Raw genomic sequence first — 14,745 nt, forward strand, 5'->3', positions numbered from 1 at the left:
TTGACATGGAAAAGTGTTTACAGTATATTGGGAAAAATGTTTGTAAATTGTGTGATTCCATTTTAAAATGTCTGTGATTATCATAACCCAGAAAAATACTGAGAGTATGGAGTATGTCTCAGAGATACATAGGTAATGTGTATCCTAGAGTTTCTCCCTTTCTATAATAAAAATGGATCACCTGTGTTTCCTAGTCAGCTTGGGCTGCCATAACGAAGTACTATGGCCCGAGTGGCCTCAACAATAGAAGTTTTGTTTTTTTTTTCTCTCTCACAGTTCTGGGGGCTAGAAATTCAGGACCAAGGAGTCACCATGGTAAGGTTCTGGTGAGGGCTCACTTCCTGGCTTGCAAATGGCTACCTTCTCACTGTGTCCTTGAAAAGAGAAAGAAAGAGAGAAAAAGAGAGAGAGAGAGAGAGAGAGAGAGAGAGAGAGAGAGAGAGAGACACCAAGTTCTCTGGTGTCTTTTCTCAGGGCACTGATCCCAGCATGATGGCTCCATCCTTATAATCGAATCTTAACCTAGTCACCTCCCAAAGGCCTTATCTCCAGCTACCATCCCACTGGCACTAGAGCATCTACTTACTAATTTGGAGAGGACACAACTCAGTCCATAGCACTGTGTAATAAAAATAATAGCAAAAATAATTATTTACATTGCATGAGAATTTGCCATGCAATGAACAGTATCGGCATAGTCACAATGTAAATGCCCGTTTACCGAATTTCAGATTTCGAAACACCTCACAGATAAAGCACAGATGATTTCGTTATGCTGCAGGGCAGAATCCAGATGTCATTAGTGTTGAAGGGTTGGACATAGCAATGAAGAGGCAGGCTGGAGGAGGCCACGGTGGAGGTCAGGGTTCTCCACTGGCACCATGGGAGTAGAGCCACATCCCCTTATGTGGAACAAGAAATAGAGTCCAGATGAGGCAGGGAAGTGAAATTCTTCCCCTGAAGCTTTAGTAATTTGAGACTCTAAAACAAACTAAGAGTAGACAGATTAACAGGAAAAAAGGAATATGAATGTGTTAGGTGCACCGTGTGCATAGGAGCCATGCACAGTATGAAAACTCAAAGAAACATCCAGATGGCTGAGGCTTTTGTAGCATCGTGAGCTTCCAGAAAGAAAAGGGTTTGGCGCATGGAACACTTGTGATGGCAGCAATGCAGGTTATGAGAAGGGGAGAGGAGAGGAAAGTCATGGAGCAAAGGCAATCTTGTTTTGCAGATGAAACCTCACGTCAGAAAGAGTAGATGGTCGCCGGTGGGAATGCTTCTGTCATAAGCTTAAAGGTGTCAAACTCTCAGTTAACCTTTCCTGGACCTGGACAAAGTGGGCCACAGAGAGAGCCTGTTCACACGTGCTGTTTACTTCACTTTATTTCCTCTGCAGGTTCAGTTTTCCCCTACAAAAGACATCTTTGCAGGGTGAGCCTTAGGTTTGCAGGCCCCCTGAATAGCCATCTAGAAATACATAAAAAAGATATTTTTTGGGGGTGAAATATTTTTGGTTTGTTTTAATAAGAGGCATGAATAGGAAACCCAATCTAGCAACAAAGAATACACATCCTTCTCGAGGGCAAATGAAAATTAAGATAGACCATATACAGCAATGGTTTCTTTAACATGACACTGAAATTTTAAAAGGAACGAAAGGAAAAAAATAGATAAATTGGACTTCATGAAAATGAAAAACTTTTGTACTTTTAAAGAACATTATCGAAAAGGTGAAAAAGCAACATAAAGAATGGGAGAAAAATTTTGCAAACCATGTATCGGATAAAGATACACTACCTAGAGTATATAAGTAAGTGTTTCAACTTAACACTGAAAAGACAAATTGCCCAAGTACAACATAGGAAAGCCTCGAATAGACAGACGTTTCTCCAAAGAAGATGTACAAACCATAAATAAACACACAACAGGATTCAGAGCAACATTCATCATTAGGGAAACGCAAATCAAAACCCCAGTGAGACACTCTGTACCCTCTAAAGTGGCCATTAAAAAAGAAAAAAGACAATAACAAACGCTGGTGAGGAGGTGGAGAAACTGCAACCTTTATACATTGCCAGTGGGATATAAAATGGTGCCACCACTGAGGAAAAGTTTGTCTCTTCCTCCAAGAGTTAAACATAAAACTACTGTATGACCCAGCAATTAATTCCACTCCCAGCTCCATATCCAAGAGGAATGAAAACGTATGTCCACACAAAAACTTGCACATGAATGTTCACAGAGGTATAATTTGTAGCAGCCAAAAAGTAGAAACTACCCATATGTCAGTTAACTGATGGATAAACAAAGTATGGTATATCCATACAATGAAATATTATTCAATACTAGCACAAAGGAATGAAGCACTGATTCATGCTACAACGTGGATGAACCTTGAAAACATGATGAGTGAGTGAAGCCAAACACAGAAGACCACATATCGTGTGACACCACTTAGATGAACCGTCCAGACAGGCAAAGCTTTGGAGACAGAAAATAGATTAGGGGTTTCTAGGGGATGGCAAAAGAGGGAAATGAGGGAACAACTACTAATGAGAATAGGATTTCACTTTGGAGGGATGAAATGTTCTGGAATTAGATAATGATAACTCTTGCACAATTTTGTGAATATGCTAAAAGAACTCTCAGTTGTACATTTCACAAGGGTAAATTTTATGATATGTGAATTGTGTCTCGACTTTTAAAATTAAAATAAAAAGGAGAGATGTCCAGGCACCGTGGCTCATGCTTGTAATTCCAGCACTTTAGGAGGCCAAGGAAGGAGGATCACTTGAGGTCAGGAGTTCAACTATCCTGGGCCACATAGTGAGACCCTGTCTCTACTAAAATAAAAAAATATCCAGGTGTGGCGGTGCACGCCTGTAGTCCCAGCTACTTAGGAGGTGGAGGTGGGAAGATTGCTTGTGCACAGGAGTTGAGGCTGCAGTGAGCTATGACTGCACCACTGCACTCCAGCCTGGGAAACCTGGTAATTGTGTGCACCCAGCTTCATAATTGTGGTCATCTGAAATACTGTGACAAACAATCTAAGTCTTTGATGAGATTGTTGAAAAACCACAGTGGATTACCACTGCCTAGGCAGACCCTGTCTCAAAAAAGAAATGTTGCGGGAGAACATCTATTTTCAGCTCTGACATGTGAACAACTTAGAAGTCATCACTCTTACCCCTTACAACAAGAAAAATCTGCACACACTGAAAATCAATAACTTTTCTTTGACCCCTCAGAGAACTGAGGTCAGAGGGCAAACGGCCATCCTAAAATATGCAGAGATGACTGAATCCAGTGAGTCACAGCTGATATCTGTTTACCTAGGGAAGAATCCTTTGGAATAAATTGGTAGAAAGACTTGACTCATAATTTTGGTGAATTGTTGGAGTATTAGTTTGTACTAGCATAAAAGTTACTTCTGGCAGCTACAGTCTTAGGGAACCCCCCCACACACATTTTCATGTGTTTTACCTTTAGGAATCCCTCCAGGTTCTTAAAGAAGTAAGAAAGAGCCCCACCTGGGCTGGCAATGGGAGGGAAAGTGTAGCCATTGCAATTCACCCAGAGTGTCCTCCAGAAAAACATCTTGCTCTTTAGGGAAAAAGACTCCACCGGAGCCCTCAGCCTTCCTGTCTTACATAAGTGGAGGAGAGAAAAAGTTAAGCATTTGTGAAGGTATGGCCCAGGGACAGCAGCACACTAAGTAACACAGATTTAATCATAAGATTATAAAATAATTATCTTCTGCATACTATACCACCATACCATTAGGACTTCAGGGAAATAGAGGATTTCACCTGGAAGAGCAGGAAAAAACAGGCTATCTTTGAGGAAGAACACTTAGGAAAGCCCTATGTGAACAGGGATAATGAAAACAAGGACACTAGAGTAATTTGAAGTCTCTGGCAATACAGCTATGGAAAACATTAAACACAGCCCAACTCCTGGACAGAATAACATGAAACCTCACACTTAAGGCCTCTATACCTCCATTCTTATTACCCAATACTTGATGTCTGGTTTTCAATAAAAAATTACCATACATGCTGAAATGCAAGAAAAAAAGATAATCTGAAGCAACAAAACAAGCATCAGAATCAGACTCAGCTATGACACAGATTTGGAATTATTAGGCAGAAAATTCAAATAACTATGATTAATATGGTAAGGGTTCTAATGGGAAAAAAGTAGACAATATGCAAGAACATATGGGTAATGTAAGCAGAGAATGAACATGCTAAGGAAGTCTCAAAAGGAAATACTGGAAATAAAAAACACCGTAACTGAAATAATGAATGTCTTTGATGGGCTCATCAGTAGAATGAATCCAACAAAGGCAAGAAAGAGCTTGAAAATACATCAGAAGAAACTTCCCAATTTGAAAAGCAAAGAGCAAAAAGAATGGAAGAAAACAGAATAGAAAATCCAATAACTGTGGGACAATTTCAGAAGATTTAATATATGGGTAGCTGGAATACTAGAAGGAGATGAAAGAGAAAACAGACCAGAGGAGACGCTTGAAACGATAATGACTCGGAATTCTCCAAATTTAATGACAGACATCAACTGTCTGATCTTGGAAATTCACAGAACATCAAGCAGGATAATCACCAAAACATCTACCTCGACATATCATATTCAAAGTAACAAAAAACAAAGATAAAGATAAAATAATGAAAGAGACCAGAAAGGAAAAACTCCCATCTTACCTATAAAAGAACTAGAAAAATAATTATATCAGACTTCTTTTCAGAACCCATTGAAGCAAAAACAAAAACAAAAACAAAAAAATTAATGGGCCAAAATAGTTAGTGTTAAAAGAAAACAACGGCCAACCTAGAATCAACCTAGAATCTATGTTCAGTTAAAATAGCCTTCAAAATTAAAAGAAAAATAAATACATTTCTATTTAAACAAAAACTGGAGGGATTATTGCCAGTAGACCTGCCTTGCAAAAATATGAAAAGAAGTTCTTCAGAGAAAAGAAAAATGATGCAGGTCAGAAACTCAGATTTACATAAAAAATGGAAAGGCACCAAATAAAGTATAAGTGGAGATAAAATTTTTTGTTTCTTATTTTGATGATTTAATAGATAATTGCTCAAAATAACAATAGAAACAATGTATTCATTGATAGTAACTTATGGGAAAGTAAAATGAATTACAGAACTGTTGTAACAAACGGGAGGCAGGAATTGGAACTGTGTGTTGTGGACTGAATGTTTATGTTTTCCTAAAATTTTTATGTTGAATTGCTAATTCATAATGTGATAATATTTAAAGGTGAGACTTTTGGGAAGTCATTAAGAGTTAGACTAGGTCACGAGGGTGGGACTCTCATAATGGGATTAATGGCCTTAAAAAAAGAGGAAGAGCTCTTTTTCTCTCTTTCTTACTCCTCTCTCTCTCTCTCTCTCTCTCTCTCCCCCCCTTCATCCCTCCATCACTCCCCACCTCCCCACACACATGCACTGAGAAAAATCCATGTGAGGCCACAGCAAGAAGGCAAGTATCTGCAACCCAAAGAGAAAGCCCTCACCAGAAACCCAGTCAGCTGGCATTTCAGGCTTAAACTTCCTAACTTCCAGAACTGCGAGAAAATAAAGTTCTGTTGCTTAAGCCAGTGAGTCTATGGTATTTTGTTATGGAAGTCTGAGCAATCTAAGACACCTTGCTACAAAACACATGCACTCTCCATGAAGCAGTCCATTTCTAGAAATTGGACTGAGAATAATTGTAAATGTATACTAAAAACTCTAGAGCATCCACAAAATTTTTTAAAATGAAATATTGATTTGTTAAGAGAGGAGGGAAAATGGAATCATATATAATGCTCCACTAAAGCCAGAGACATCAGAAAAAGGGGAAGATAAAAAATGAAATAAAGAATAAGTACACCAAGAAAAACAGCTACAAACATGGCAGATCCTAGGCCAAATAGATCAATAATCACTTTAAATGTGAATGGCTAAATATACCAGTTAAAAGAGTGCCAGAATAGATTCTTTCTTTTTCTTCATTTCCATTATCAAATTAGTGGTATTGCACAGAATGCATTTTTTTAAAAACAATATCCTTTTCTATATTGTCTACAGAAACCCACTCTATATAAAATACTCGAACAGGTTAAGAGTAAATGAATAGACAGAGATGTACTATTCTAAAACAAATCAAAAGAAAGCTGGAGTAGCTCTGTTAATTTCACAAAGGCAGACTTCAAAACAAGGAAAGTTATCAAGAATAAAGAGGGATGTTACATAATAATAAAAGGGGTAGTTTTCCAAGAAGACACAACAACGTGTGTGATCCCAACACAGAACATAAAAATATTCAGGACAAAAACTGATAGAAATGAAATAAGAATTAGAAAAACCTATGCTTACAGTTGGAATCTTCAACACCTCTCTTTAGTAACTGATAGATCAAGAAGGCAGAAAATCGGTAGGAATGGAATGTGGAAGAGCAGTGTCAATCCACATGAAAATGGACATTTATAGAATACTCCATCTGACAGCAAGTTACAACATTCTTCTCACGCTTACATAAAACATTCACCAAAATGGACCAACTTCTGGGCCATAAAACACATTTTAACACATTTAAAATAATATAGGAATCATACATAGTATGATCTCAGACCGCAACGGATTTAAACTAAACACCAATAACAGGAAGACAGTTGGAAAATCCTCGTGTCTGGATGTAAACAACATAGATTTGGGTCATAATTCCAAAAGACACAATCCTGATTGCCATAATCCCAAATGTTGAAATCCCCAAAGACAAAAATTCCTGAAGTCTAAATCTCTAACGTCTCAAATCCTGAAAATCACAATCACAGTATAGTTGTATCATGTCACGCAGAATTATTACCTTATTATTGTCTTTATTTATAAATTTAAGTAGGGTTTAAGGAGATGTGTGTATGGGAGCCAAATTGACAAGGGGTGAACTTTTGGATTTACTTTTAGGTGTCAATTTGACTGGATTGAGAAATAGTAGATTTATTAGAAACCAAGTAAAGCGTGGTTTTGGGTGTCGCTGTGTCATTGCCAGCATTGTTTCTGCCAAATGAGGGGTCTGTATATAAGTGCCTATGAAATGGGCTTTTGCATGCCCAAAACAACATAGAACCATGGCACAGAAGACAGGAAAATGTAATCGGGAAGTTACCAACCGCAGTGATACACATTTATACATTCCCCAGTTCGTCTGCTCACAGCTGTTGTACCATGGGACTGTCTTTAGTATACCTGCTTGCAAAAATATGAGTGTTATTGTTGCCTATTTTACTGTGTAAAGTGTTCTATTTTTATGCTTCTCAAATAATTTCCTCTTTGAAAATTTCTTCTTCAGAATGTCTTTTAAAGAAATTTTTAATTCTTTTTTAGAGTTTCATTTTTGAAATTTTGATCTTTTGGCATCACAAATTTTGGGATTTTAGACTTCAGGGATTTTTATCTTTCAGGATTTCAACATTCAGGACTGTGTCTTCGGGGATTATGATCGACTCTCAAACAACACATCCCTAAATAGCCAATGAGTCAAAGAAATGACAAGGAAAATTAGAAAATACTTTGAGATAAATGAAAGCATGAAACATATCAAAACTTACTGGATGCAGCTAAAGCAGCAACTAGAGGAAATGTTTAGCACTAAAATGTACAGATAGCAAAGAAGAAAGATCTCAAATGACAGCCCAAGGCAACACCTGAAGAAACTAGAAAAGGGAGAGCGATTTAAGCCTAAAGCAAATAGGTGAAATAAAATAGTAAAAGTTATAGCAGAAATCAGTGAAAATAAAAACTGTAAAACAACTTTTAAAACAGGTCGGGCGTGGTGGCTGACGCCTGTAATTCCAGCACTTTAGGAGGCCAAGGTGGGCGGATGACCTGAGGTCAGGAGTTTGAGACCAGCCTGGACAACATGGTAAAACTCCATGTCTACTAAAAGCACAAAAATTAGCCGGGTGTGGTAGCGGGCACCTGTAATCCCAGCTACTCAGGAGGTTGAGGCAGGAGAATTGCTTGAACTCAGGAGGTGGAGGTTGCAGTGAGCTAACATTGCATCATTGCACTCCAGCCTGGGCAACTAGAGTAAGACTCCATCTCAAAAAAAAAAAAAAAAAAAAAAATCAACAAAACCAAAAGCTGGTTCATTTAAAAAAATCAATAAAGTTAATAAACCTCTAGCTAAGCTAACCAAGAAAAATGAGAGAAGATATAAACTAGCAATATCCAAAATAAAAGAGGAGTCATCATTACTCATTCCATGGACTTTGAAAGGATAATAAAAAATACCAAAAATTGCCAGGAAAAGTGGCTCACACCTGTAATTTCAGGCCTTTCAGAGGCTGAGATGAGCAGATCTCTTGAAACCAGGAGTTTGAGACTAGCCTGGTCAATATAATGAAACCCCTTCTCTACTAAAAACACAAAAATTTGCCAGCTGTGGTGGTGCATGCCTGTAGTCCCAGCTATGAGGGAGGCTGAGGTACAAGAATCGCTTGAGCCTGGGAAGCAGAGGTTGCAGTGAGCTGAGATTGTGCCACTCTACTCCAGCCTGGGAGTCAGAACAAGACTCTGTCACAAACAGACAAACAAACAAACCTCAAAACAAATTCTAAACCTACAAACTTGGTGACTTAGGTGAAACAGACCAATTCTTTGATAGACATAAACTGCAAACAAATTCGCACGAGAATAAATCATCTGAATACCTATATCCACAAATTAGTTTATAATTAATAACCTTCCAGTAGAGAAAGCATCAGGCTCAGGGGTTTTTCTTTGGTGAACTTTGCCAAACATTTAAGGAAGAAATGATACAAATTTTCTACAATCTCTTCTAGAAAAATAGAAACAGAGGAAACATTATGTAAATTATTCCATGAGGGTAGCATTACACTGTTACCAAAAGTGTGTAAAAACTTCACAAGAAATAAAAACTATGGAACAATATATTTTTTGGGCATAGGGTAAAAAAAATCCTTAACTAAATAGTGGCAAATTGAATCCAACCATGCACAAAAAGAATTATTATACACCATGACCCAGTGGTATGCAAGACTGGTTTAACACTCAGAAAACCCAACATCATCCACACCAACAGGCTAAAGAGGAAAAATCGTATGATCATATCAGTCATGTAGAAAAAGCTTTTGACAAAATCCATGATTCATTCTTGATAAAATGTAGTAGGACTGAAGTTATACTAGAAGGACTGTGTATCCTCAAATGTGTTTGTAGACATCCTAACTCCTAAGGTGATGGGTGGTAGAAGATGGGCACAGGAGGAAAGAACTTTTATGACTGGGATTAGTGCCCTTATAAAAAAAGATTTCAGAGAGATCTCACTCTTTCCACCATATGAGTTCCCAGCAAAATGACAGCTGTCTATGTACCAGACACTGGATCTACTGTGGCTTTGAACTTGGGCTTTCCAGGCTCCAGAACTGTGAGAAATAACGTTTCTGTTGTTTAAAAGCCATACAATCTATGGTATTAATGTCATAGCAGCCCAAGTCAACAGAAACAAGAGGAGAACTCCTTCAGCTTAACAAAGAGAGCAGCTATACAAAGAACTTAACGTTATACTTAATGGTGAGAAACTGGATAACTTCCCTGCTAAAATTAGGAACAAGGCAGGGATGGCCGCCTCACTAGTTCCACTCAACACTGTTCAACATTGTACTGAAAGGCCTAGGTAACCACCTAGGACAATAAGACAATAAAAGGAAATAAAATGTTTAAAGATGCAGAAGAAATAAGTAAAACTGCTTTTGTTCATAGATGACATTATTATCTATGTAAAAAATCCTAAGGAATCAACAACACAAAAACAAAAACCACGTGCAACTAATAAGTAATCGTAATGCTGTCTTAGGACATAAGATTAATACAAAAGTCAATTACTTTCCTATACACCACCAATGAACAATTAAAATTCGAAGTTAAAAAAATCACTCAAAACGGCGCCAACCAAATGTGAAACACTTAGTTGTAAATCTAGCATTATATAATATCTGTATGTCTAAAACCACAAAACCCTAATAAAAGAAATAAAAGACCTAAATAAATGGATAGTCTGTGCTCATGCATTGGAACATTCAATATTATTAGTATGTTAATTTTTCCCAACCTGATTTATCAATTCAATACAATCCCAATAAAAATCCCAGCAAACTATTTTGTATATATGGACAATCTGATTCAAAACTTTATATTGAAAGGCAACATATCTAGAATAGTCAAGACAATAATGAAGAAAAAGAAAAAAGTTGGAGGGCTCACGCTAACTTCCTGAAGACTTACTATAAAGCTGTATGAATCAAGATGGCATGGTACTGGCAAAAAAGGAGACAAACTGATTAGTGGAACAGAATAGAGGCCCAGAAAGACACCTACACAAATACAGTCAACTCATCTTTGAGGAAGGAGAAAAGGCCATTCAACGTAGAGAGGAAAGTCCTTTGAACAGTTGGTACTTTTAACAATTTTAACAATTGGAACAATTGGATATCATGCGCAATCAACCTAGACACCAAGCTTAGGTTTTCCCAAAAACTCACTCAAAATGGATCCTAGGCTTAAAACACAAAATCATAACATTTTTTTTTTTTTTTGATACGGAGTTTCGCTCTTGTGACCCAGGCTGGAGTGCAATGGCATGATCTCGGCTCACTGCAACCTCCGCTTCCTGGGTTCAGGCAATTCTCCTGCCTCAGCCTCCCGAGTAGCTGGGATTACAGGCATGCGCCACTGTGCCCAGCTAATATTTTGTATTTTTAGTAGAGACAGGGTTTCACCATGTTGACCAGGATGGTCTCGATCTCTTGACCTCATGATCCACCCGCCTCGGCCTCCCAAAGTGCTGGGATCATAACATTTTGAGTTAGAAACATTGAAGAAAATCTAGGTGACCTTTGGCTTGTGATGAACTATCAGATATAACACCAAAAGCATGATCCATGAAAGGAAAAATGGATAATTATTGATAAATTGGACTTTATTAGAATGTAAAACTTCTGATCTGTGAAAGACAGTGTTAAGAGAATAAAAGGACAAGCCACAGATTGGAAAAAAAATATTTGCAAAACACACATCAGATAAAGGACTTGTATCAGAAATGTACAAAGAACTTGTGAAACTCAACAATAAGGAAACAAACAACCTAATTTAAAAATGGGCAAAAGATCTGAACAGATATCTCAACACAGAAGATCTACAGATGGCAAATAAGCATATGAAAAGATGCTCAATATCATTTGCCACTAAGGAATTTCAAATTAAAACAACAGAGTTATCATCACAAGTCTATTAAAGTAAGTTAAATAAAAAGAAAACCTGACAATACCAATGCTGGCAAAAATTTGGAGCAAGAGGCACTCTCACTCCTGCTGGTGAGAATGCAAAATGGCATAGCCACTTTGGAAGACAGTTTGGTAGCTCCTTACACGGCTAAACATAGTCCTACTATGTAATCCAGCAGTTGTGGTCCTATGTTTACCCAGAGGATTTGAAACTTTTGACCACAAAAAAGCCTGCATGTGAACATTTTAGCAGCTCTGTTTGTAATTGCAAATGAGTGTTTATGAAACAACAAAAATGTCCTTTAGCAGGTGAATGGATAAACAGAACATGGTATATTCATATAATAGAATAATACCAGCAATGAAAGGAAGTGAGCTATCAAGGCACAAAAATACACGCATGAATCATAAATGAATATTGCTAAGTGAAAAAAGCTAGTCTGAAAATGGTGCCTATTGTATGATTCAATACATGACATTCCGTAAAAGGCAAAATTAGAGTGTTAATACAAAGATCAAGGGTTGCCAGGGGACTGGGGGCATGGTAAAGGGGAGAGGAGATTAATTAGGTGAAGGATGGGAGATTTTTAGGCCGGTGAAACTATTCTGTAATAATGAGGTAGGAGTAGGAGGCAGGACTTGATTCCAGAGGTGGGGCTGAGACACTGGACCAAACTGAGGACTAGCTAAAACAGGGACAGGGTGGAAGCAGCTTTCCATGAGACACACCCACCAGTGTGCCATGTCAGTTTACCATCACCATGGCAACACCTGGGAATCACTGCCCCTTTCCATGGCAATGATCTAACAACCCAAAAGTTACCACCCTTTTCCTAGAGATTTCTGTGTAAACCACCCCTTAGTGTACATGTAGCTAAAAGTAGGTACAAGTACGATTGTAGCACTGCCCTCAGCTGCTGCTCTCAGAACACTGTCTACGGGGTGGCCCTGCTCTGCAAGAGCAGTCACAGGGCTGTAACACTTTAGAGCTCTAACACTGCTGCTTCAACAAAGCTGTTTTCATCTACCCTACCACCAGCTCACCTTTGAATTCTTTCCTGGGTGAAGCCAAGAACCCTCACAGGCTAAGCCCCGCTTTGGGGTTTGCCTGCCCTATATCAATGATACTGTAATCCCAGCTCTTCCAAGCTGGCAACACGGGCTGGCTGACGCTCTGCTTTGGTTTCCATGTCTGAAGAATGGGGTATTGTGAGAATAAAAGCAGTTGGAGGGTACAGGCCCAGTCCTTCCTGGGAGCACCTGTTTATCATAACCCTATGGACAATGGATGTGAGTCTGGCATCGTAATGTCCTGGGGGAGGAGCCATGAACACCATAGGCAGTGTAGTGACTGCATCAGTAGAGCTGGCACAGAGAAGCTGGGGGCATCCTGGAAGTCTTCCTCGAGAAGGTGCTGTCTGAACCAGGTCTGGGTCTGAATGATGTCAGGGCAATGCATGGTTTGAGAGAGGGAATCCAAGGCAGAAGGGGCAGCAGCGATCACAGCTATGGGGAGAAAATGGGGTGTGTGTGGGGGAGAAAACAGGGTGCGTGTTGCTGGAGCATCTGGGAGATGCCAGAGAGAATGGGCAGGCTCTGCAGGGCCTTGTAGGCCTTGAGGGCATCTGGGCTTCCTCGGGAGGCCAAAGGGGCCACAGAGGATTCTAAGCCTCTCCAGATTTGGGGCTCCCCCAGGAGGGAGGAAGGAAGACAGGAGGCAGGGGTGGGCATCTGGGTGGGGTGAGAGCCTGGTCCAGACCACACAGTGGGGACATGAGGAGGGACGGGTGTGAGCTAGTTAGGGGTGCTCTTTGTCCCGCAGCAGGTAGGTGCCATGGAGGGGAGGGAGAAGGATCCAGGAGGAGCAGCAGGTGGGTGACAGGAGGCTCTGGTCAGGCAGACAATGGCTGCCGCTGAGAGGACGCTCAGGAAATTTCCTGTTGCTTCTGATGGATTCCAGACATTTCTTAGGAGGTGCCCACTGCTAGGCCTGGTGCTCTATGACAGACATGGAAGTGGCCAGACCAGGTGACTTGCTGGTTTTCAGGTAACTTCCGGTCAGGATGAGCAAAGGAGCAAAGGTTGGACATGCAGGGAGGCTCGCATACCCACAAAGAGGCCCCAAGGCCATCCCCAGGGCTGCCTTGTTGACATCAGACCTGTGAAGGGAAAGTGGGGGCTCTGCCTGCCACCTGCAGCTAGTGCCAGCCCACAGGCGCCGAGGTGAGGAAGCGTCTGTCTGGTCAACCCTGTGTCCCTGTCAGTGGCGCCTTCCACGCTGGGTGCACAGTGTTCACTCATCAGTCAGATGGACCTAAAGGTGCCCAAGCCCAGGTCCCTTCTTGTTACACTCTGCGGTACCTGCGTGGTGCTCTGCAGCCACAGGAAGTGATGTCTGTGATCCTGCTGGGGCCGCTTCTCAGACACACTCATCGCCCTTCCGGGCTGGTGTGCTGGAGTGTGGGGCCCACCCCGCCTTGCAGGGGCACTTTGTCATATTTGTCACATTGAGCAGCAGCTGTGCTAAGTCCCCTCCCAGCCTTGGCTCATGCAGCTGCCTGGTTCACCCTCTTTCCTCCTTTTCCGGTATGGAAGGTGATCTCTTGATCTCTAAGCTCAAGGCCCAGCCTTTTATAAACTACCCACTTCCTCCAAAAATCCCACTCTCCTGCCCCTCACCTTACTGTGCTGTGGTTCCAGTTTGTGAGTCTGTCTCTAAAACCAGAAGGCGAGACCTTGGAGGTCAGGGATTGCGTCTGAGCGCTGGTATCTCCCAGCAGCTGTCTCAGTCTGGCACCCAGTTGTGATAAAAACACACAGTGGATGGAGTGAAAGATGAGACCTTCCAGGTGACAAGCTGCGGCCTTCAGAGAAGAACTTAGCATCGAGCTTGACACTTTGTAGCTGCTCAGTAAGTGTGGGCTGCGCTGCTTTTGATCGTTATTCTGGAGTCGGCTTGAGCTGTGCCCAAGGACTGGGGTAGGGGGTCTCCTTCTTGAGTAGAACCCAAGGCTCCTCTCTCTGGCTGGGAAAGGCCCTCTATTCTGTCCTAATGACCTGGGGGAGACAGTTTTGTCTCCAGAGCCTGCCCAGGACCCACAAACTGATCCGAAGGTTCAAGGGATTCAATTGTAATATGAAAGCCCCATGTAGATGTCCATGTTAGTGTTAAGAGTGGCTAATCCTTGCGGGTGCCAGGCACCCTGCTAGGATGATGTAACAGGCATTATCTCATCAGAGGCACCAAGTGCCAGCATCTCATAGTGCCCACATCAAGCCCATGCTAAGGACCTGGTGGCTGAGGGTCTGTAGGGGAACAGCCCCTAACAGGAGGCAGCCGGCTCGCCATGTTTGGTCCCCTGCTCTCACCACTGAGGAGTAACAAGCTCTTTTGGTTTCTCCCCAATTCTTCATAATCT

This window comes from Callithrix jacchus, chromosome 5 (genome assembly GCF_049354715.1).
Source record: "Callithrix jacchus isolate 240 chromosome 5, calJac240_pri, whole genome shotgun sequence".
NCBI classification, from domain to species: domain Eukaryota; kingdom Metazoa; phylum Chordata; class Mammalia; order Primates; family Cebidae; genus Callithrix; species Callithrix jacchus.